Raw genomic sequence first — 22,805 nt, forward strand, 5'->3', positions numbered from 1 at the left:
CAAAACTCAGTAGATACAGCTGCTCAGCACCTCCAAACCAGAGGCTTCAAAAAACCTTGACCAGGCCATCCAGAACTTCGCCACCTGGATCACCACCGGCCCGACAGAGTGGCAGCAATGAAACATCCAAAAACCAACAAGACTTCCAGACATGCCAGCTGGTACACCCCAGAACTCAGGGCCACCAATCTCATCTTCCACCAACTGGAGAAACAATCGCCTACCACCAAAAATCCTGCTGACAGAGCAGCTCACCAAACAATTCTCAACAACTATCACCTTCCCTTTAAAGAAGCCAAGAAGGCATCCATCAACACCTGCCTGGACTCTGTGGCCAACCACATAAAGGAACTCGAACTCTTCAAGATAGTTAAAGAATTCTCCAACCCAAAAGCCATAGTGAACACCATCCACTCCTTCCAAGAACTTTTCAACACCCTCTCAGACTATTTCCACAGCAGGATCACCATAATCTACAACAATTTCAACCTCCAACCCACCATCCACAACCCCAATGACCTCACCCAACCAGTGAACACCAGCCAAACCATTACCACCTGGTCTCAGCTTACAGCCCTGACCACCACAGCCATCATGTCTTCCATCCACTTCTTGTCCCCACTGATCCCTGCCCCTACAACCTCATAATGAACTCAATCAGCAGGCAATTCACCAGCATCCTCAACACCTCCATCTTCACAGCTACCTTACCAGAGAAATGGAAACACACAGTTGTGATGTCCATCCTAAAGAAAGCCTCTGCCGACCCCAGAGATCTCAAAAGTTATCATTCAATCTCCCTGCTACACCGGCGTTCCGGGAGGCACTTCTAGCTAACAGCGGACCCATGAAATATAATGATTAAAACTAATAATATATGCCAATCTGACCTTCATATTTACATGGAATACCACTTGGTATTAAAAACAAATGTGGGGATAAGGGGAATTAGTACCCCATCATCACATATACCGTCAATATGTTTCTGGGTGAAGACTCATGTGAGTCTGTGGCATTCTTCACAATGGAAACAGGGGATCCAAGCGTGGCAACTGCGGATGTTCTTGCCACTAATCAATGTAGGGCTGAAATGTGTTGACCCTTAGAGATATGGGGAGTATCGTCACCCCTAGTATGGCCAGTCTGTATGTACAGAAGTTCAAAGCGGACCATATATTCACCCAGAAGAACCCATATAAAGATCACATTAAATTGTAGCACAAGTACATTGATGATGTACTAGTAGTATGGTATGGCAATGAGCAGTAGGCCATAGATTTTGCCATGTGTGTTAATTCTAGAGACAGACACCTAAGTTTCACACACATGATATGCAAAGAGGAGGCAGCGTTTCTAGACCTCGTGATCACTATTAGATATCGAAACATCAGGAAAAAGGTCTATTATAAAAACACAGACAAGAACAGTTTACTCTTGTACAAGAGTTTCCATCCTAGAGCCATATGTGAGAACTTGCCTGTGGAACAGGTCCTACGTGTAAGACGTAAATGTTTCTCCCTGGAAATGTTTGAGACACAAGCCATGATACTGAAAGAAAACTCCTGGCATGCCATCATCCTGAAAAAACTGGATAGAAAGCAAGAAAAAAGGAGAAGAATAATAACAGACCTATGAAAAGCCCAGCACTGATAGAATTGCATGTCTCATCATGTATACCCCCATTTCTAATAAAATTCAGCAAATCATCAAGAAACATTGGAGGATACTAAATGGTGGAGGCAAGTAGTGATCCTCTCCACTGTTTGCATTCAAACAGAACACTCATCTACTTGATCTGGTAGTACATACAAAAACTCTAGCACCAATGAGTACATCACAGACATCCGTCTAGAACAATCATTCTCCAGTGGATCATCACCCTTGTGGTAGCTGCATAGCCTTCCAGTTTACAAATACCACAAAAGAGGTGGATATCAAGACAGGAAAACATGGTTCTTGAAGGCCCTCAAAAAGTGCAATAGTATGAATGTGGAGTATTTAATTACCTGCAATTGCGGCCTGTTCTATGTCGAGATGACAACCTGCAAGATAAAGGTGCACATAAATGAACATCAGAGTGTGATATGCTGTAAAAAGAACAATACCAAGTTGACACACCACTATCTAGAATCAAATCATAAACATGTGGAAAACAACTGGGTAATTCTGAATAAATTGGCCCCCAATACTCCCGACACCCAGAAGAAATTGTTCACACGTGAACAAAGATGGGTGTACAGTCTGAGAACATGGGTAAGAGGTTTGAATGAGGAAATACCACGGCTACAACTGGGATGACTCACTGCCAGTTATTGACCATTTCTGATTAGTGAAAGCCCACTAGCTACCTTAAGGACCTCAGCATGCATGACAAGCAATCCTAGGCACCAACTGTTCATGCACATACCAGTAGGGACATTTGAGTGTATATTTCCCCATTACTAACTCTGGAGGGAGGTAAATGCATTGGCATACATTCTACAACTGGCATGCAATCCTAGCACTGAGTCGTGGGGATCACCCTTGCTATGAGCCTGTTTCAACAATCAGGAATTCCATTACTGCTTGATCTGGGGACACTCATATCATGGGAGACCACATCTCCAATGATTCTGTTGCACACGCGCTCACCACAGATTGGTTCCACGGGCAGGGCACCATGATGACGTCACTCGGCACGCCCAGTGATTCTACATGCAAACTGAGGCTGCCGTTCTTGGCTGTGGGCTTCTAACGTTGGGTCTCCACAGGTGTTGCCAATCCAAAGCGAGAAAAACAATGGAATATAGATTCACATAATTTTCTGCACTGCATCAGTTTCATGCGCGCCTAGACTTTTTTTTGGTTCCCCACACACTCATACATTTCTGTAGTATTGAGATTCATCTAAGGGTTATGTCAGATCACAATCCCTTAGTTTTGGAAATTAAGGATGGAGGTTTTAGGAGAAAGCTGGCCTACTGGAGGTTTAAACACAGTCTTTTAATTCATCTTAATACTGTACACATATGAACAAATGGATCCCCATTTTCTTAAAAGAAAATATTGGGAGCACTCCAATAGAGGTAGTGTTGGACGCTCTTGAGGCTGGAATCAGGGGGGAGACCTTGCAATTCACCCTAAATAGAACCAAGGCAGAAAGACAGCTACTTTATGCGTTATATGCAGGATTAGATGCAGAAGAAAGGAAACTTGTTATTGCAGTTAGGTGAAAAGATAACTGAAAGTCAAATGGGGTGTTAATCTCCAAAGCTGCAATCGTTGAAATTGCTGCAAAGAAAGCTGATGATTAGCACATGGTATGGAGGGAAAAGGTGTATGAGTGCAGTGGGCAGATAGGACAGCAAATGACTTTCAGAACAAGGGTTGAAAATGCACGCAGCAAGATCCGTGAAATATGAGATCCACAGAGAGGGTTGGTAACAGACCCTGATAGCATTATTAGGCTTTCAAAGGTTTTCGATAAGGAACTGTATAATGAGAGTACCATGGTAGAAGATGAGAATATTGCCCAATGCCTGAGCTCAATTTACCCGGATACATTTTGTAAGGAAGAACACAAACTATTGGAAGGGCCTCACAGTGGAAAGAAATTGTGCTCGCAATGGGCAGTCTTTCTAAGGGGAAAGCGGTGGGCACAGTCTATATACCCACAGGGATTTATTCAACTTTTGTGTCTGTGCTTACAGAATGTTTAATTAATCAATTTGGGCACATTTTTAAAGGATCCAGTCCACCTAAATCCTGGTCATGTATGAAAATTGTAGTATGCCCTAAAAAAACGCAATCCGCCCATGGAGCTCGGATCATATCAACCAATCACCCTTATTAATGGAGATTCTAAGCTGTAATCAATGATTTTGGCCATTCGTCACTCCTCTATAATTAATAAGATTTTAACTAGATTGCAACATGTATTTATCCCGGGGAGAAGCACAACTGATCATATTCGTCGAGCAATCACTATGTTTTGATGCTGCCCTTGTTACAGGGCACCCTTTGGCTCATATACTGCTTGATGCAGAATAAGCCTTTGATAGCAGAATAAGCCTTTGATAGGGTCTCCTGGCAATGTCTGTGGGCCTCCATAAAAAGAATGGGCATTCTTCCTGGATATCTCCAGGCCATCGAGCTCTATATAATAATTCCGAAGCCAGGGTTTATGCGCTAGTTGACCAGTTGGAGCTATTTAAAAATAAGAAGGGTACCAGACAGAGATGCTCCTGTTCACCATTGCTTTTTGCAATTTATATTGACCCCTCAATTCGATGGCTGGAGATTAACACCATTCACGTCCTATGGAGTTTGAAGGGCAAGACACCAAGACCCTGGAATATGCCGATGACATCACCCTGGTAATGTTGCAGGGATTCTGCTTTTGCACAGAACTATGCGCAGGAGACCAGGACCTCAGAGAATTGTGGTGTACCAGAAAACTCCCCTCAGAACCCAGAACCCCTTATCCGACTAGCTTAGTATCCCATTTGTTAGCCTAGATCTAGCTAGGCGGTCCCAATGTATAGACAAACCAGAACAAGCGACTTAGATATTTCTCAGGAGTGGTGGGAATCCGAAATACCTGTTTGTATCTATTTGTTAGTCCACAACATAATAATACAGACACGGTAAAGTTTAAAGAGTTTATTTTATAAACCTTGCGTCCTAAGATGCAGTACTTTGGCTAACACTAGCAGACTAACCGTACAGATCAGAACCATAAGCATTATTAAAATACCATACAGAATGAAAGGAGCAATCATACTAATAATGACAGTGGTATACAGCCACACTCCTTTCTCTAGAATCTAATACATTATTATTATTAGACTATTAGAAGGTCTCTTAGGCTAACAGGGGGGGCCCCATACCGTATAGATCAGCTTAGTAGAATAACATCAAAGGATCAGCTCTCTCATGCATCAGCTCTTCTGTTCGAATGAATGTAAAACCAAACTGTTCTGCAATATTAAAGACGCTTGTCCTTCAGATATTGGCAGCTGTATGCATGATATGTCTAAAAAGTGGTACGATCAATCTAATCACAAAACTCTGTACCTTCTAGTGACCCAGACTCGTTCTTTGCATGATGTACAGACCAAGGACACATTTCACTGTTAAGAATGTGAAACAACAGTTGTTATCCTGTAAGGCAAAGTCGAGTCAGCATTTCTAAAATGAATAACACATAACAACAGTGTCGTGTGCAGCACAGCAGAAACGACAAGCTGGCTTGCTAACAATTATCTTGGTCATGCTAACTTAGTTTGTAAATAGGGCGTGGCTTAATCCATCTTACACCCCCCCATGATCGGAGCACTGACCAATAGGGATACACTTATCAAGAACGCAGAGTTCAAGTGATATAGAACGGAACCAAGGGCATGAACTATAAGTCCATATAAGGTAAGCATAAAGTCCGAGAATAAAAAAAAATCGTCAAAAAGAAAAAAACCAAAAACGATGTCTTTAAAAAATTTAGTAAAAATTTCGATGAACAATTAACAGACCTGGATGCATCCTGGAGTGACAATGTCAATCAGTCAATCCATAAAGGTGTAAGCACCGTAAGTTGCAACAGCTTCCAAGAGGAAATCATTGGAGCGGTCCGCAAAAGTATCTGCCATCCAATTTAACAAGGGAAAGGAACACACGTGTTCATCAATTATCGGAGCATTCAGAACCATGATAGGACAACTGTCAGCATCCTCGATATAACTCCTTCGAAGGAATTCAATAGCCGCCTCTCCGATATCCCAGTTACCAAGGACTCCGTGTGCAGCACCCAAAGCCATAAACCCGACACCAGAACAATCAAATTCATGAGCCACTAAGGGACACATTAGTTCATCAAAATCCGGGTCAGGTGACGCCAAGTTTGACAGGCACAAGTCCAGAGCCCATTGGAAGGGACAATCTAGGCAATAAAAGACAGGTTGCACACACGTAAAAAAGGGAAACCGGAAAGACAATCCATACTTGACGCTTAAAACCGCCAGCGGCAATGTGCCGTAGTAATCAAGCATCTGGCTACGAAGATGGAGCAAGCGGAGCATGCTGTCTTGCAACTCCTGGTGTGCAGCCATATCGAAGTGCGCAAATCAACAAGAGGATCCCAGCCACCAAAGCGAGGAGCAAGGGGAACCCTCTGAAGACACTTGAAAAAATAGAATGTAAAAATGCGGGGATCACACCAAAAACAGTCTGGAAAGATGTCACGAGGCCTGAGCCCACAATTTTAAAAAAATGAACAAGGCCAGTCGTAGACGAAGCATTAAAGATAGTTTGAATCAAGGTTCCAAAATGGAGGGGGAGGTCAGTATTTAAAAGAGCTTGTACCTCAGTGCGTGTGTTCGCCACATTAAGAAGAAATGTTTCACGGGACGAAGTCAACACAACCTCTTTTTTAGACAAAAGAGCCCTTATTCTGCTCATCCTATTGAACTCTGCGTTCAAGGTTGGAATCGCTGGCCAGATGGATATATCGAGTCGGCCTTGTGGGGGTGGGAAAAGGACGTTATTACAGCAAACTACTTTTTGCGAAACAGTGACTATGTAAGGAATACCCACTAGCATCCCACAGCAAGCTTCACTATTTAAAAGTAAATAACTACCGTTGGCAAGCAGCTTAAAAGAAGACGTTATAACTGGCATTGGAATCCCCTTTAGGACACAAGCTAAATTAGGAGCGTGTATATTGCAAGCGCCATGTAATTGTATATGTCTACAAACCACAGAGTGATCAGGAGCGGAAGTGCATTCTTCACCTTTTAAGTAAACCTCCTTGCCATCCCTTACGCATCTGTAAGTGAACGGAAGTGACCAAACTTCGTGCAGGAATGCATTACCAAGTTGTTCATATCTGCCAATGGCATAATGCTTCATGCACAAACTAAATTTGAACAAACTAAAAGGTAAAGTGACTAATCCGTGTATAAGCCACACGGCTGAATTCAACTCCGCAACAGAAAAAGGTAAAGGCTCTAATTTTTCAATGTGCAGCAATGCGTAAGTTGCGTCTTTCATGGACATGAACTGCTGTTTTTCTGTCAAATTAAAAGGAAGGAACAACGATGAAATATTCATGTAATCCCAAGGAACTTTCCCTGCCTTTAACGTTTGTAATGTCCATGCAAACTGCATAATTGAAAGCAACTGATTTTGGCCATGATACAACACAGATACATCATCTTGCACAATGTCTATGACAGAAAAAACAATATTATCTAATGTATAAATTCTAGAAGACAAAGTATTAATACTATTATCTATCACAGCCAATACTTTTTCCATATTGTCCTGGTCAATAGCACGTAATCTAGAAGCAGCTTCAATTTGCGACAATTTCCAAATTTCATTGTAAATAGCATAAGCCCATCGTTTAGACCTGCCATTTGCAGGACCCTTAATAAAATCATTCAAATCTATTTTGTCATTTAATCGTGATAAATGAAGCTTAACTGAAGTTAACGTTGAATGTTGCAGCCATGACTGACATAACTTATCTACAGAGTAGGTAGTCACCGTGTGTGAAGATGTGAAACGAGGGTCAACCCTAAGTTGTGTATACCCTGGAGTCAAATCCAGAAACCGACGTTGACAGGAATCTGAGCTTGTTTGCCATACCAACCAACCCTCAGGATTCAATGTTGAAATATTGAAGGTGCCATTGGAAACAAGGGACTGCAACATAGTAAGTGACAGATCTGAGTGATTTTCCTAACCAGGATAAGCACCCAGATCAGGGATCGAGGGGGAAATTAAGTTTATAGATATAGCCAATGCAAAACAGGTGGTCTGAAAAATAGACGAATTTAAAAATAATATATGGTTTGGGATAAGACAGGCACGATGCAAAGCCTCCGTTCCCTGTACCTGCCACGGTTTAGTTCCCCAAACCGATTTAAGATCGATAGTAGCTTTCCATACGTCATAACCTCCAATAGCCAATTCATCCATAAAGGATTTGGAATATAATAATTTTGTGTGTGTCAATCTAACCTTAGAAGTGGGTTCTACCGCCACCTTAAAAAAAAAAGAAGCAGGGTCTGACACACTAAAATCCAAAAAATATGCAAATTTTTTCAATAAAGTAGCAGAGCTGCCAGTCATAGGGACAGGACAATGTTCCCATTGAGTGAAATTAACAAAATTCCGAAAAGTATTTGCTCTGTGTAGGAAATGTGTGCCATAATGTTGAAAACAAAATTGTTCATCGTAGTTTGCAGTATTTAAATACAGATCTTCAGCATCAAATGCAGCATAATATTTTAAATCAGAAAACAGTGCTTCTATTGCTTGTACATCCCAATCATCTGAGCGGATGTTTTGTTTAACTACATCACCCATAGAAACACGAAAAACAGTTGGCACATTAATAACTTCGGTGGGACCATGAATTTGAAAGTTCACTGCATCCCAAGCAATCCCATCACGTACAGGCCAGGCGGTGATGTTCACGAAAGTCAGGTCTCTTTTCATGATGTGTGATGAGGAATGGGGGGCCAAAGTTCCATCAATTAATTCAATTGAAGAACGCTCATTCAGGTAGTGTCCATTGATAAGTCTAAAAAACACTACCACACAGCCAATTGTCATGAACAAAAAAATACAAATCAGCACCAACCAGATGTAAGTCCAAGGTGCAACCAAACAATGTCTCTTGAACCAGGCAAAAAATATAGAAATTTTGGAAGGGGCAGTGGAAGTCAATGATTCAGTTTCAAAGGAAGAATGGGACTGGGCAAGTGTTGTTGTATGTAATAGGGGCAAAGCGACTTCTGCAGGATAAGCATACTCAGGATCATCAGGCAAACCACCAGCAGTAGGGGGCACAGGCTGATCAGAAACTGTAAGCATCTCAATGGAAACCTCAGGCACGATGATAGAGGGTGGCATCACAACAGAGTTTCTCAGCATCGAAGGGCAGGAAACCGAAGGTGTCATACTATGGAGAATCGGCCACCCTGTGTAGCTTGACATTCTCAATTGAAATGTACCTGTTACCCTTGCGACCAGGAAGTGGGGGTAAAACAACTGTACGTGTACCCACTACTCCAAGCACCGGGACTGGTGCACGATAAGAGGGGCCAAACTCTTTTTTGTTCTCCACCTTCTCACGGACTAGGTCACCAACACGAGGTAGCCAGCCGACTACCGGAATCAGGAGTACTTCTTCAGATGTAGAGGGCATGTGTTCCTTCGCCAGAGTGTCTCTTGCTTCTTGTAGATTCTGCAATACAGCACAGTGGTCATCTAGGTCAAAAGGCGCGGCAGCCGCCGCCATGTCTAGACCGTCAAGGTCCGGAACAAACATTCTCACTCCAAAGAGCATCATGTACGGGGTCCGCCCACCCAGAGACCTTCTAGGGAGGTTATTAAGTGCACGTTGGACGTCATACAAGTGGGCAAGCCAGTTCCGGCCTGTACCTAACACCTTGGCTGTCAACGATTGCTTTAGGTCACGGTTCATCCGTTCCACAACACTATTGCCCTCAGGCCGTATGGAGACGAAAATTTGACTTGGACCCCCAAACTTCTCATTGCTTCTTTGTACGCCTTAGAGGCGAACGCCGGGCCCTGATCAGAGTGAAGGGTACCACATGCAAAACTCTCTAAAAAGACACGCAATGCGTTGATGACAGTCCTGGCATCAGCACTCCTTTGTGGCCACACCCACAGAAAACGTGTGCACGAATCCACTGCAACCAAGATGTACTTGTACGCAGTATCAGAGGTAAAAGGACCGCAGTGATCTAAATAAACACACGCAAGTGGTTGATTAGATATATGCAGCTGCGTTTGAGGTGGACGCGCAACAGAAGAAGGTTTAATCTGCTGGCAAATGTCACAACTAAGTACATAAGCCCGCGCTAGTTTATACAAACCGTACCACCAGTAACGTTGCTGCAAAAGAGACACAGTTGCTGACACGCCAGCATGCGCAGACGCAACATCTTCGTGGGCAGCCGTTATCAAATTTGGTCTGCAGTCCGCGTTGGGAATCAATCTATCACCAACGTCGTTAATCCTCACTAACGGGACGTTATCAGGACTTAAGTGATAATGGTATCGAGAAGGGAAACCTCTAGGGAAGTTTATCCCTGTCTCAGAAGCAGCAATAGCTGCCAAGATGTCAGCATCAATCTTAGATTTCGATCTGGTAACTGCTGCTACTAAATATGTCGCCACTGCTGTTTTAGCTGCCTCGTCAGCCAAACTGTTACCGACAGCATGGACACCAACTCGTTGGTGACCAAGAGTGTGAATTACATTCACAAGTGGCAGACTCCCTTTAAGTTCTGCCACTCGAGCCCAAAGCGTTTTATGCTTTACTGTGCCACCTTTGGAATCACGAAAACCATTCATAATCCAAAAAAGCAAATTGTCGTTGTAAGATTGAACACTATAAGAGTAGTGACCCTGTGATCAGCAAACTCAAGTGCAAGCACTAGAGCACGAAGCTCTGCCAACTGCGCGGTACAATCACCCAATGACTGCGTATGCACTGCATCAGATTGGAACTCTCCATTTACGAAAGTACCGACTACAATTGCACAAGCCGCTGAATAAGCGTGCCTTCATCCAGTTGCGGGTTGCGCCGACCCGTCAGTGTATATGACACAATGGTATTCCTCGATGGGGCGCAATGACAGAGGAGCAGGATGAACAAATTCATACTCCAAACTCTCTTGAGTCTGCAACGCAGCGTCAAAGATGTATTCGACGTCAGGCGAAGCTAAGGAGGTCGCCCATTGTATCCACCTTGGATGCAAAGCCTTAGAATTTGGTACACTAGCTTTAGTGACTGCTTCGAGAGCAGGAAACGGTGTTACCACCAGCATGCGCTTTCCTTGTGATAGCGCTCGTTCTTTCAGGATCGCCATCTGAACTGCTGTTAAGACTTTTTCAACAGTGGAAAATCGCAGCTCAGCCGAAGTGTACAGATGAGATTTGTAAGCAATGGGGACTGTGTCACCCTCATTGAACGTTAAGTACGTTAAACCTTCCGCGCCTGGAACAATTCTAACGACCAGGTTGGTGTGGTTGTCACGAGTCTTTAAATATTTAGCTGTAAGAAGATCAGTTTGCAAAGTATACAATGCCAATGAGTGCTCTGGCAGCCAGCATGACCTGGTAAAAGTTGGTTGTATCAATGCATAAAGCGTCTTGATACGCTGGGCATAATCAGGAATGTAGGATTGACCGAAATTCAGAAAACCCAGCAGGGATTGTAGTTTTTTCAGTGGCGTAGGGATACGAAGGCGTGCGCATTTCTCAAGGAATTGCGGTGCCAAGCCTCGACCCTCATTATTGAGTTCGTACCCCAAGAACAACACTGTAAACTCAGCAATGTGGGACTTCTTAAAGTTAAACTTGTAACCGAAGTCGGCAAACATAGTCACTATGTTAGCCACACGAGCAAGGTGTGGAAGCAACTCGTCGTCAGTCAGATAAATGTCATCAACATACGAGTATGCCTCCGGGTCTACCATCTCCAAGAGAGAGCCCATCGGGAGCCGTTTGAACAATTTTTGTTTGCCACCCGAGGTGAATGCTGTCCACTCATAACTAAGAGGGGCCAGGTTATGGCAATAAAAGCCATTTGATAAGTCGAGCGTAGTTTTGAAACGTTTTCTCACAAGACTATCGACGAGAGCCGAACTATGAGTATTTTGTACCGCACACGTCCGGCAATGCGAGTTTAAATGCCGGTAATCCAAAACTAGGCGGTACGGCCCGTCAGGCTTCGTCACAGTGAATAAAGGATTATTCATGGGTGGCACACATGTCTCAATTACTCCTTGATATTCTAATTGTTCAAAGATAGACGCGACGTGAGATCTTGCCTCGCGACGCATGGGATATTGGGGTTGAGGCTGGGGATCGGATCGCAATGGAATCTCATGATTGGGAGAACATTTATCCCAGCCAACCTGATTACGATATAACGCAGGTGCAAGCACCTGTGCCCACTCCCCGCTAACCTAGTAGACTCATCCGTGGGCACTGTGTGCCCAAAGGAAGGAAGTATAACTTCCTCTCCCCTTGGAGCGTCCAAAATGAAAGCCGGAGGCCAATCTTTCTCCGCCAAAAGAATATCATAGGTGGTGGTAAGATTATCCCAAAAAACCACATTAATTTTGCGTTGTATGTCACCCTCAATATTAAGGACTATTTCAAATAATCTCTCTGGGGGAGCTACGCGAGTATCAGCAGTTTCAACTGTCACATAAATGTCAGTTGCTGTCGCCTCCAGAAATGGACGCAATGCTTCCCACACTACTGTGACCTCCGCTGCGCTGTCTAGCAGCGTTAGTGCCCATGTCAGGTTCTGAAGCTGTGTCCTGACCATCTGAGGCATATCTCTCTGAGATAGCAGCAACTTTCTTTTTCTGAAACGGTGGACGTGGTCTGGCAGTGTCTTCCTGCTTGCCTTTACCGTCAGTCTGGCGGGGCTGGTCTCGACCTTGAGCACCCCGTCCTCTCCCACGCTCTCCACCACCAGTGTGCGAAGTCGATGTTTCCTGTGAAGAACGAGGAGAGCGTTGTTCAGAAACCTGAAATCTATCAGGTGACTTAATACGTGTACGATCGCGCAAATCATAAGTGCGTTCACTATATGACTGTACGGGTGAGGCAGGACGAGAAACCTGTTTCTGTTGCTGCTTCTCTTGTTTTTTGGCTCGCCAACTTTGTTTAGGAAAGTTGGGCTTTTCGTCTTTTGTAGACGAACTCACCTTAGTTTGCTGCACTACATCAGGAATTTTGATGGTGGGTTTCACGCCTAAGGCACTACGTCCAACTATCCTATAGGCTTTCGCAATAATTTTTGCGAACTCCCTTGGTTTATCGGCATCAGCCACAAGTTCCAGCATATTACCAACTTGGAACTGCATGGCATCTCCTTTGAGGTTGCCCATTACCATGGAACAAAGCACATCGAAACTGTCGACAAGCCTTAATCCCAACTCAATAGCTGCCTCCGCACCATGACTTTCTTGGACTTTCTTGATGACGGAGGGTAGTACAGACATAGACGGGGTGCCGTAGCACTTCGAATAGGTTGCAGCAAAGACCTTGCCCCAATTGTCACAATCAACAAGTTCAGGGACCAGGTCCTTCGGCAAAGTAATGGTGAGTATCCTGTGTTTATCCACAGGTGTAGTGTTTGGAAACACGGCTTCTAATTGATCAAATTTTTCCGCAAGCCAGTAAGGAAATTCATCCTTACTGAGGGGGCGCTTGCCGACAACCGCATTAACCATAACAGGGCTAATCACCACCGCGTGATGGTGATCCGTCCCATGCCCAGCAACCGCAGGTGTTCCCACCTGAACTGTGCGTGACACATACTGCACTAAAGCCCTATGGACCGTAATCAGGGCTGTGTGTAGCGTTCGTAAATCACCCACTCCCATCGTCAGGTAGCGTGGGTGTGGAGTATATCCGGCCAGTACCGGCCAAGTGGCCCCTGCAATTGACAACGGGCCCATTCTCGCCGACACGACCTCATGGGGGAGGGCGCCATTAAACCAAATTGTATGCTGCCAGGCAGAAATAGGAATTTCTAGTGTCCTATATGGGGCATAAGCCGCAGGCACAGGCGTGGCTGTATATTCGTGGAACAAATTATCGTCCGTATCCACCTCCTCAAAGGTCACCCATGAGTAAAACAACTCATAAGGGTAGGTGGCATCAGCACTGACCACAAAGACCACGGCCATCCCGTAAGCCCTCAAATGAGCGCGCAGAGGAACCCTACTATGAGCGGGAATATTAACCGCCATAAGGACACCCTAAAGAGCAACAACGATATTTACAGTAGCACTTGGGCTCAACAAGTTATAACCTTTATAATTTTCAAGCTTGTAAGAACCTATAGTCAAAACCTAGGTAGGTTAAACTGTCACTCCTGAGTGAGGGTGGTTGTGGACCAACACAAGTACTACTAAAGCGTCTCAGATCATAAGACCAAACGTTAGGTGCGCCATGTTGCAGGGATTCTGCTTTTGCACAGAACTATGCGCAGAACCAGGACCTCAGAGAATTGTGGTGTACCAGAAAACTCCCCTCCCTCAGAACCCAGAACCCCTTATCCGACTAGCTTAGTATCCCATTCGTTAGCCTAGATCTAGCTAGGGGGTCCCAATGTATAGACAAACCAGAACAAGCGACTTAGATATTTCTCAGGAGTGGTGGGAATCCGAAATACCTGTTCGTATCTATTGGTTAGTCCACAACATAATAATACAGACACAGTAAAGTTTAAAGAGTTTATTTTATAAACCTCGCGTCCTAAGATGCAGTACTTTGGCTAACACTAGCAGACTAACCGTACAGATCAGAACCATAAGCATTATTAAAATACCATACAAAATGAAAGGAGCAATCATACTAATAATGACAGTGGTATACAGCCACACTCCTTTCTCTAGAATCTAATACATTATTATTATTAGACTATTAGAAGGTCTCTTAGGCTTACAGGGGGGACCCCATACCGTATAGATCATCAGCTCTTCTGTTCGAATGAATGTAAAACCAAATTGTTCTGCAATATTAAAGACGCTTGTCCTTCAGATATTGGCAGCTGTATGCATGATATGTCTAAAAAGTGGTACGATCAATCTAATCACAACACTCTGTACCTTCTAGTGACCCAGACTCGTTCTTTGCATGATGTACAGACCAAGGACACATTTCACTGTTAAGAATGTGAAACAACAGTTTGTTATCCTGTAAGGCAAAGTCGAGTCAGCAATGCATTCTAAAATGAATAACACATAACAACAGTGTCGTGTGCAGCGCAGCAGAAACGACAAGCTGGCTTGCTAACAATTATCTCGGTTATGCTAACTTAGTGTTGTAAATAGGGCGTGGCTTAATCCATCTTACAGTAACACTAGATCTGGCAAAGGCCTCGGTAGTGCTGGAACAGGAGGCCCTCCGTTTTGGTAGTATTTCAGGATATCTATTAAACAATATTAAGAAGCAAGTTGTAATTAACAATAAGATTATCCTCCAGGATAAACTTGTAGTAAAACATGCAATACATCTCAGCGTCAGTATATTATCTGAACTAGAGGAGCTAGTACAGGAGAATCTTGACCCTCTGATAAGTAAATCAGAACAAGATCTGAGTTGATTGAACAACCTACACCATTCCTTAATCTCTAGGTGTAATTTTATAAAAATGGTCCTTTTTTGTAAGATTCTTTATTTTTTCCAGGCAATACCTATGGAATTCAATGGTTGTTCGCTTAAAAAACTGGAAGAGGGAATCTCTAGATTTATCTGGTCTTATACAACACCAAGACGCACCCTAAAGTTTTTAACTCTGCCCAGAGATAGAGGTGGTCTGGCCATTCTGAATTTTTAATTTCATTACTGAGTGACCATGCTGGTGAACAATTTAGTTTTGTTACAAGAGAGAGCAGGGGTGGGCAACTCAGAGCCTTTTCCTACCCCAGTGGAATTGTTAATTGGTGAGGATGAGTGGGGATGCCTGTGGCAGCCACTTGAATATAGCGATTATAAAAGAGTCAGTTTTAAGACTCTTGAAAATGTTTTCAAGGCCTGATCCAATGTACATAACCTGCTGGGGATTGGCAGATTTAGTTATTACATACCTACTGAGAAGAATATAGCCCTACTTGATATTTTCAATAACTTGTATATGTCACGATGGAGTGCTATGGGGGCTGAAAAGATTAGGGCATGTTTTTCCATCAACAGTGTTGTTCCATTTGCAGAACTCAGAATTGCCTCTAATTTAGAACAAAGAGATTTTTAAATATCTCCCAGGTGCACAATTTCCTTACCTGAAAAGGAAGGGGCGCTGTGGGATTCCATAGAATTAAGCTAATTGACATTCTTATGAGTAACTGAAACTGCCCGATTGGGATGGTAAGTAAGTAAGTAAGTAAGTAAGTAATTTTATTAGCATAGTTACTTAAAACCATTGCTATACAAAATAAATTAAGAACAGGTATGGTAAAAATGGTAAAAATACAATTCTAAGTAAAATCAGAATAAAATTGTGCACTTCATGTTAGTAGGGTTATTTCTACTTTCTCGGTTTCCTCATGAATTCGTATGGTCAGTAATGTCAATCGACAAGCAATGTTAAGTCGATGATGCAGGGACCGTTATAGATTAATTTTTGGCATCTTTTTTCCCACTGCCTTCATAAATTTTACAAAGCTGCAATTCATGCGAGGATCGTGGGAAGAAAAGCAAACAAGAACTGCCTTTCTTCATGTGCGGATCCCTTGCTGATTAAAGTGGTGTTTCAACAAGTGTTTTCATTCATCGCGTAGTTTTTCACAAGAGCAGATCAAGTGCAGCATATCCTCTTGCCCCAAACCACATAGCCGACAAAGAGGATCAGCTTTTATTTTAATCCAGATTGGAAAATTTTGAATGCAGGGGAGCAGGCCCAGCCTGTGCTTTAAGAAGCACATTTTGGCGGATTTAGAATATCCCTCACCAAAATAGCACTGTGGTGCCTTCTTTGAATACGAGTTTAGGATCATCCAGCCATGCGTTCTTTTGGAAAGGGCTGCCTTGTCTTGAACCCATGATAGTTGTTTGATCGATTTTTTGACCAATTTTTTTAATGTTGTGTGGTTTGCTGGGGTATCCCAGAGCTGCTCTAATCCCGTGTTCTTCAGGCTGTCCCGTAGGAACTTGGCTGATGCTGAGGACGGGTGTTGGGCTAACTCCATCCACAGATGTTCATTTAATGTTCCTTGTTTCGATTTCCTCACTTTGTCCCAGGCTATCATGTAGGCTCCCTGCCTTGACAGGATCTGTTGATCAATGCCAAATTCAAGCCTGATTTGAGCTGGTGAAGTTTGCTTGGGCAGGCTGAAGATGATTCTGTAGGCAGCTGTTATTGTATTATCAAGGGTCTTGGCGTCTCTTCCTCTAAGCACCTCACTCCCGTAGGTAATCGTTGGGAGAAGTTTAGCGTGGATTACTTGCGTCAAGGGCAGGAGAGACGGGCCAGAAAGTTTGTTGTTTAGAGACTTTAGCGAAATTGACAAAGATATCCCTTTCCCTCGAATGCTCGTTCTTTGGGAGGAAAACTGCCCTCCGTTGTCAGTCTTCACTCCTAGATATTTATATATTGGCGTGTCTCCGATTCTTATTTTTTCCCAGTACCATGATGTTGATTTGTTTCTTTTCTTGCTGATGGTCATTGACTGGGTTTTCTCCAGATTTATTGTAAGCTCATTTTTACTTGAGTAGCATTGTGTTGCATTCAGGAGGTGCTGAAGTCCTACCTTGGTATAGCTTATAAGGACGATATTGTCAGAATAAAGTAGGCAAGGTAGTTGCAGTCCTCCTAATTTGGGGGCGTGGGAGTTGCAGCCATTTAAAATGGGGACAAGGTCGCTTAGGAACAGATTAAATAGGGTGGGGGCCAGGACGCAGCCTTGTTTCAGGCCCTTGTTGGTCGGTATGCGCCTGGACAGGACGGATCCATCCCCCACATTTATCTGTACCCAAGTCTCTGTGTGAAGGTTGATTAGCAGGTTCAAAAGGGGTCTAGGTATCCCCCAATCGTTTAGTTTAGACCATAAAAGGTTCCAATTTATATGGTCAAAAGCAGCCTTGTAGTCAATGAAGCAGAAGTGTATGGGCATTTTGTTAGATTCTGCCTTATCTATTATCATGCCCATGCTCAAGATGTTCGTCATTGTCCCTACTGCTTTGGAAAAGCTTGTCTGGTTTGCCGGGATTAAGGATCTCTCTGTTGCCCAGGCCATCAGCTCTTCTAGTAGGATGCCTGCAAAATATTTTGCCTCATTGTCAATGAATCCAAGTGCGTGTTTGATTGGTTCTGATGCTCCGTTCATCACCACCCCCTTTTGTACCGCTTTGTTCGCCATAAGTTGGCAGGGTATGCTCAGATGTGAGTCCCTTGCTCACTTTGCCACTGGATTCAAGCAAGCCTGGCTGAAAACGGCTGAAATGCCAGAAACCGGTCCTAGGAAGCTTGTTTCCGGTCCAGGGAAGACATGGCTTGGCAGTTCGGGCTGGACTGTTCCCATGAGGAACAGGGTCAGACTGATTTGCATATGGCCATGTCTGAACTGGGGTGGCAGAATGGGCTAAAGAACGGTGATGGATTAAACCCAGATCAGTTGACTCGGGGTGAGTGCTTGCAATGTTCAACACTTCATCCATCATTTCCTTTGGTTTTTGCTTTGCTCGCCATAAGTTGGCAGGGTATGCTCAGACGTGAGTCCCTTGCTCACTTTGCCACTGGATTCAAGCAAGCCTGGCTGAAAATGGCTGAAATGCCAGAAACCGGTCCTAGGAAGCTTGTTTCCGGTCCAGGGAAGACATGGCTTGACAGTTCGGGCTGGACTGTTCCCATGAGGCACAGGGTCAGACTGATTTGCATATGGCCATGTCTGAACTGGGGTGGCAGAGTGGGCTAAAGAACGGTGATGGATTAAACCCAGATCAGTTGACTGGGGGTGAGTGCTTGCAATGTTCAACACTCCATCCATCATTTCCTTTGGATTTTGCTTTAATTAGAAGGCAAAGAGGTTTGTCTTTCTGAAGTGAAGTTGAAAATATTGAAATTTAAATAATGTGGGATGGGGAACACCATTGTCTAACCGAGATCAGGCAAAAGCAATGGTGTTATATTTCTTCATGATAAATTTCATTAGGTGAAACTTGTCTTTCAAGAAAAGTTTACTGATGGAAGATGGGTAGCAGTCGAAGAAACAGTTGCCCTGTTCTTTTTTGACAGATATGGTCCAACGCAAGTTGATATATCCTTTTAGGATAAAATTGGCGATATATGAATAGCATATTCAGATTTTACCATGATCTTTGGAGGCAATTAAAACCGAATATCAGATCGTTTTCTAGATAGGAACTACAAATTTACTAATGTGGCATACAAAATTCAAAAAGTATTTGTTATAGCTATCTCCCAGAGGTTCCTTATTGATGCTTTGTGATTATGTAAACCTACTTAAAGAGAAAACACCTTTTTTCTCCTGTTTATGATTCCCAATCTAGAATTGATCATATTTTTACCAAAAATATATCTCAAGGTTTAGTTGATGTGGAGATTGGTACAATACTAATCATGTACGTTGTTACTATCAGCACCTAGCAGAACCTAAAATTTGAAAGTCAATAATGCTCTTTTTGGATACTAAACTTACTTAAGCCTTTCAGGAATTTATTAAGCTCAAGTGTACTATGCAAATTGTTTGGGATTCTTTAAATGCAAAAGCCAGATATTTAATTATCTCTTTTGTGTCAAAGAATAGGAAGAAAAAGGTATATAGAATTATGTGTTTTAAGTTTGGAATATGAAAACTATTCATCTAAATTAACACCTTGTCAGACAAAATCTTTAAGGCTAAATTCCAATGTAATAACCTGTCAACGGAGACTTGTTTAAATATATCTTTTCAAATCCAGATCAAGATATTATGGCGGCAGAAAAAAGCAGGTAGGCTATTGGCAAATTATCTAATAACTAAAACAGACTAAAATTGAATCTATTTTAAAATATTCAAAAACATGTTTTAAAAAATGAAGATACCTGAAATACATTTGCTCAATACTATAAAAGCCTATATACTCCTGAATCATTACCCAGCTCTGAACAAATCTTAGAGTATTTGATATTTGGAGTAAGCTCATAGAGAGATATATATTGAGTTCTCCCATTTAGAGCTTAATGTTTCCCTTAAATAACTTACCAATGAAATCAAATCTATTACAACAAGGTAAGATGCCAGAAACAGACATGTTTTCTATTTAATATTATTCAAATCGCTCCAATAAATTGCATCATATAATTATTTCTAAGCCACAGAATCAGCTCAATGTTTGTACTTTGTTTAGATGCCCTTTTTCTAATGATGATAATAAATGTTTATTGAATAATATAAGCAATAAAATGTCTTCATTTTTTAAAAAAACTTAAAAGCTTTACATTCTCAGTTGTTATACTAATGGAGTTTGTAGCGTGTGTTAAGCACTTGCTAAATCATAAGGTGTCAGCATTCTGCCACTCAGTTAAGAGTTACTTTTCAGGCCTAATCGTAAGGTTACAAATATACTCCACTTAGGTATCATGAATAATAAAGTTGTTTAATATTGCGTAGATTTTTCTGTCTGCTTTGTAGCTAGAGTTTAGGTTTTCAGTGCAAGATCATGGCGGTTAAGAAATGTTATGAGTTGATGTGAGAAAGTGCCATCTTTCTTGCATGGTATGCCCCCACTTTTTGCTGAATTGCTGAATGTACTTTGACTGAGTGTGCCCTGGACTTCTGCCAATCAGGTGCCCAGGGCCTATGTTCCATCCCTAAAAACACAAAACCCAAATTGCCAAACCCTGGCCACATGTCAGCCCCTGGTAAATGGTACCCTAGGTACCCAGGGCCTTGTGACCAGGGAAGGTCTCTAAGGGCTGCAGCACTCATTGTGCCACCCTTAGAGGCCCTGTACCCTAACACACACACACTGCCCTTGCAGGCTGGGTGTCTGGGAACAAGACAAAACAGAGAGTCGACATGGCACACATCCCTGTGTGCCATGCCCACCACCTACACTTCTATGGCATACATCAGTCACACCTCTAGCTGGGTGCCCTATGCCAGTGGTGTGGGCACCTGAGCAGGAGCCCTGTGCCCCTACAGTACCCAGGTCCATTCCTGGGCACTGTAAGTGCAGTGCTGCCATTTAAGAGTACATGGTGCTGAGAGCTCGTCAAACACGAACTCCACAGCACCATAATGGCAACACTGAAGACTGAGAAGTTTGGTATCAAACTTCTCAGCACATTAAACCCACACTGATGCCAGTGTGGGATTTAATGTACCAAGCACCCCAGAGGGCATCTTAGAGATGCCCCCTAAAACCTAACCTACAATCCACATCTGTTCTGAGGCTGCCTAGGCTGCCACACAGCAGACATGTTGCTGGACCCCTGGGTAGGAGAGCCCCTGCTCTTCTGGGTCTGCAACAATGCACATCCTGGGCGAGGTGCTAAATCTCCTCCCCCAGGATTGGCAGTGGGAAGCTTCAAAGGCATGCCTCCTCTGTGAGCTTCCCCAGGCCACTGCAACCCCCCACTCTGGAGGGAAGCTTGGCCGGAAACCCCAAATAAGGACAGGGGATGTGCCAGCCTGCCAACCCGACCCCTCAGGTGAGGGAGGCGAGGTGAAGCACATCTCCGGGCTCTCGTCATCTTGAAGATGGGAAGCCCTACCCAATCAGGACTAGGCTACTGCCCCCCTCCCACAGGAGAGAGGCAGGATAGGGGGTGTACCCACCGCAGGACAGGGACCCATTGGTCCTTGCCCTTCACCTACCTGTAACACCCCTAAATCTAGTATTTTGGGGCACCCTGAACCTTCCTTCCCCAGATTCCAGATTCCAAAATCCGAAGAAGAGCTACAAGAAAGAAGACCTGCCCTGCAGCTGCTAAGAAGAGGAAGACACCAACTGCTTTGGCCCCAGCCTTACCGGCCTGTTGACCCTCGAACCTGCTCCTGCTGCAACCCGGCATCTCTTGTGGCCAGCAACCTCACAAACCCCGTAGGACCTGGCTACCTTTTGACTCTAAGCCCCTGGGACTCCCATGAGTGGAGGCTCTACTCAAAATCTACTTCTAATCCATGGCATCAGCCTGGAACCGTGAACCCTTCACACTCTGCAACCGCCAAGCCTGGCCTGTGCTGGAGTGAACAAAGACCACGAGGACGACCCCACGGCGACTGTGACCCCGAGTACGGCACCCAAGGACTTCCCTCGATGCTCCTGAAGAAGCCTGCAGCCTCAGAACCAGGTGCTCCCCAAACCGCGATCAACAGAGGGTTAGATTTCCCAACACCAAAAGGCACCCCTGCACCTGGCGCCCCGCGGCCTCCTCTGCCCAATCCCGGGGTACCTACCTATCCTCCAACTACCCAACTTACCTCTCGAAGTGGTGGTGGCACCTGAAGAATCTTCGTCCCCGAGCTTGCAGTCTTTTTCTAAACCGGAGCTTTCCCATTGAAATCAATTGAGCGCTCGAAGGCTCAAAAGCACCCTGCACCCAGCTGCCCGAGTGGCCCTGGCAGTGCAGCCTCTACACCTATCTACTTCCCCTCTTTCCCTGAGTAAGTGACCAGGAGCCCAGCTCCCACAGCCGCGTGGCCTGCTAGTCAGCAGCCACCAACCAAGGCCCCCCTACCTCTCATAGGATAACATTGGGCCTAACTCTCTCTGCACCCGGCTGCCCCTGTGCCGCTGAGGGTGAACCAACTGTACCTACCTGACCCTGGGAGACCCCTGAGTCTATGCCCAGAACCTTAACTTAAGTACTTACCTTTAAACCGATAACTCAATTTTCTCCATAGGGTAACATTGACTGGTTTTTCCTGAAATTTTTTGTGTGGACTTTTCAAAACTTAAAATATTCACCAAAAATCAGCCGAGTAACGAAAATGAAAATACTCACCTGCTATTAGGTGAGCTCCCAATGCTGGATCGTGGTGCCGAGCACTGACTCTGAAAAATACTTACAACTGTACTTACAAGTAACCCAATTTTCTCTCAATTTCTGCAAACTTTAAATATTCTTTAAAAATCGTATATTTTCTGAAAACATAATTATTTACCTGTTTTGGATAAAGGCCCCAGTACTGAGTCTAGGCACCCAGTACTGGATTACAAAAGTAACGAGAACATACTATACCTGAAACTTGAATTTTCTGCCATAGGGAATCATTGACTGTTTTCTATGAAATATTTTTGGTGTCAACTTTTAAAATAGC

The sequence above is a fragment of the Triturus cristatus genome, chromosome 5_1, assembly GCF_964204655.1.
Source record: "Triturus cristatus chromosome 5_1, aTriCri1.1, whole genome shotgun sequence".
Lineage (NCBI taxonomy): Eukaryota > Metazoa > Chordata > Amphibia > Caudata > Salamandridae > Triturus > Triturus cristatus.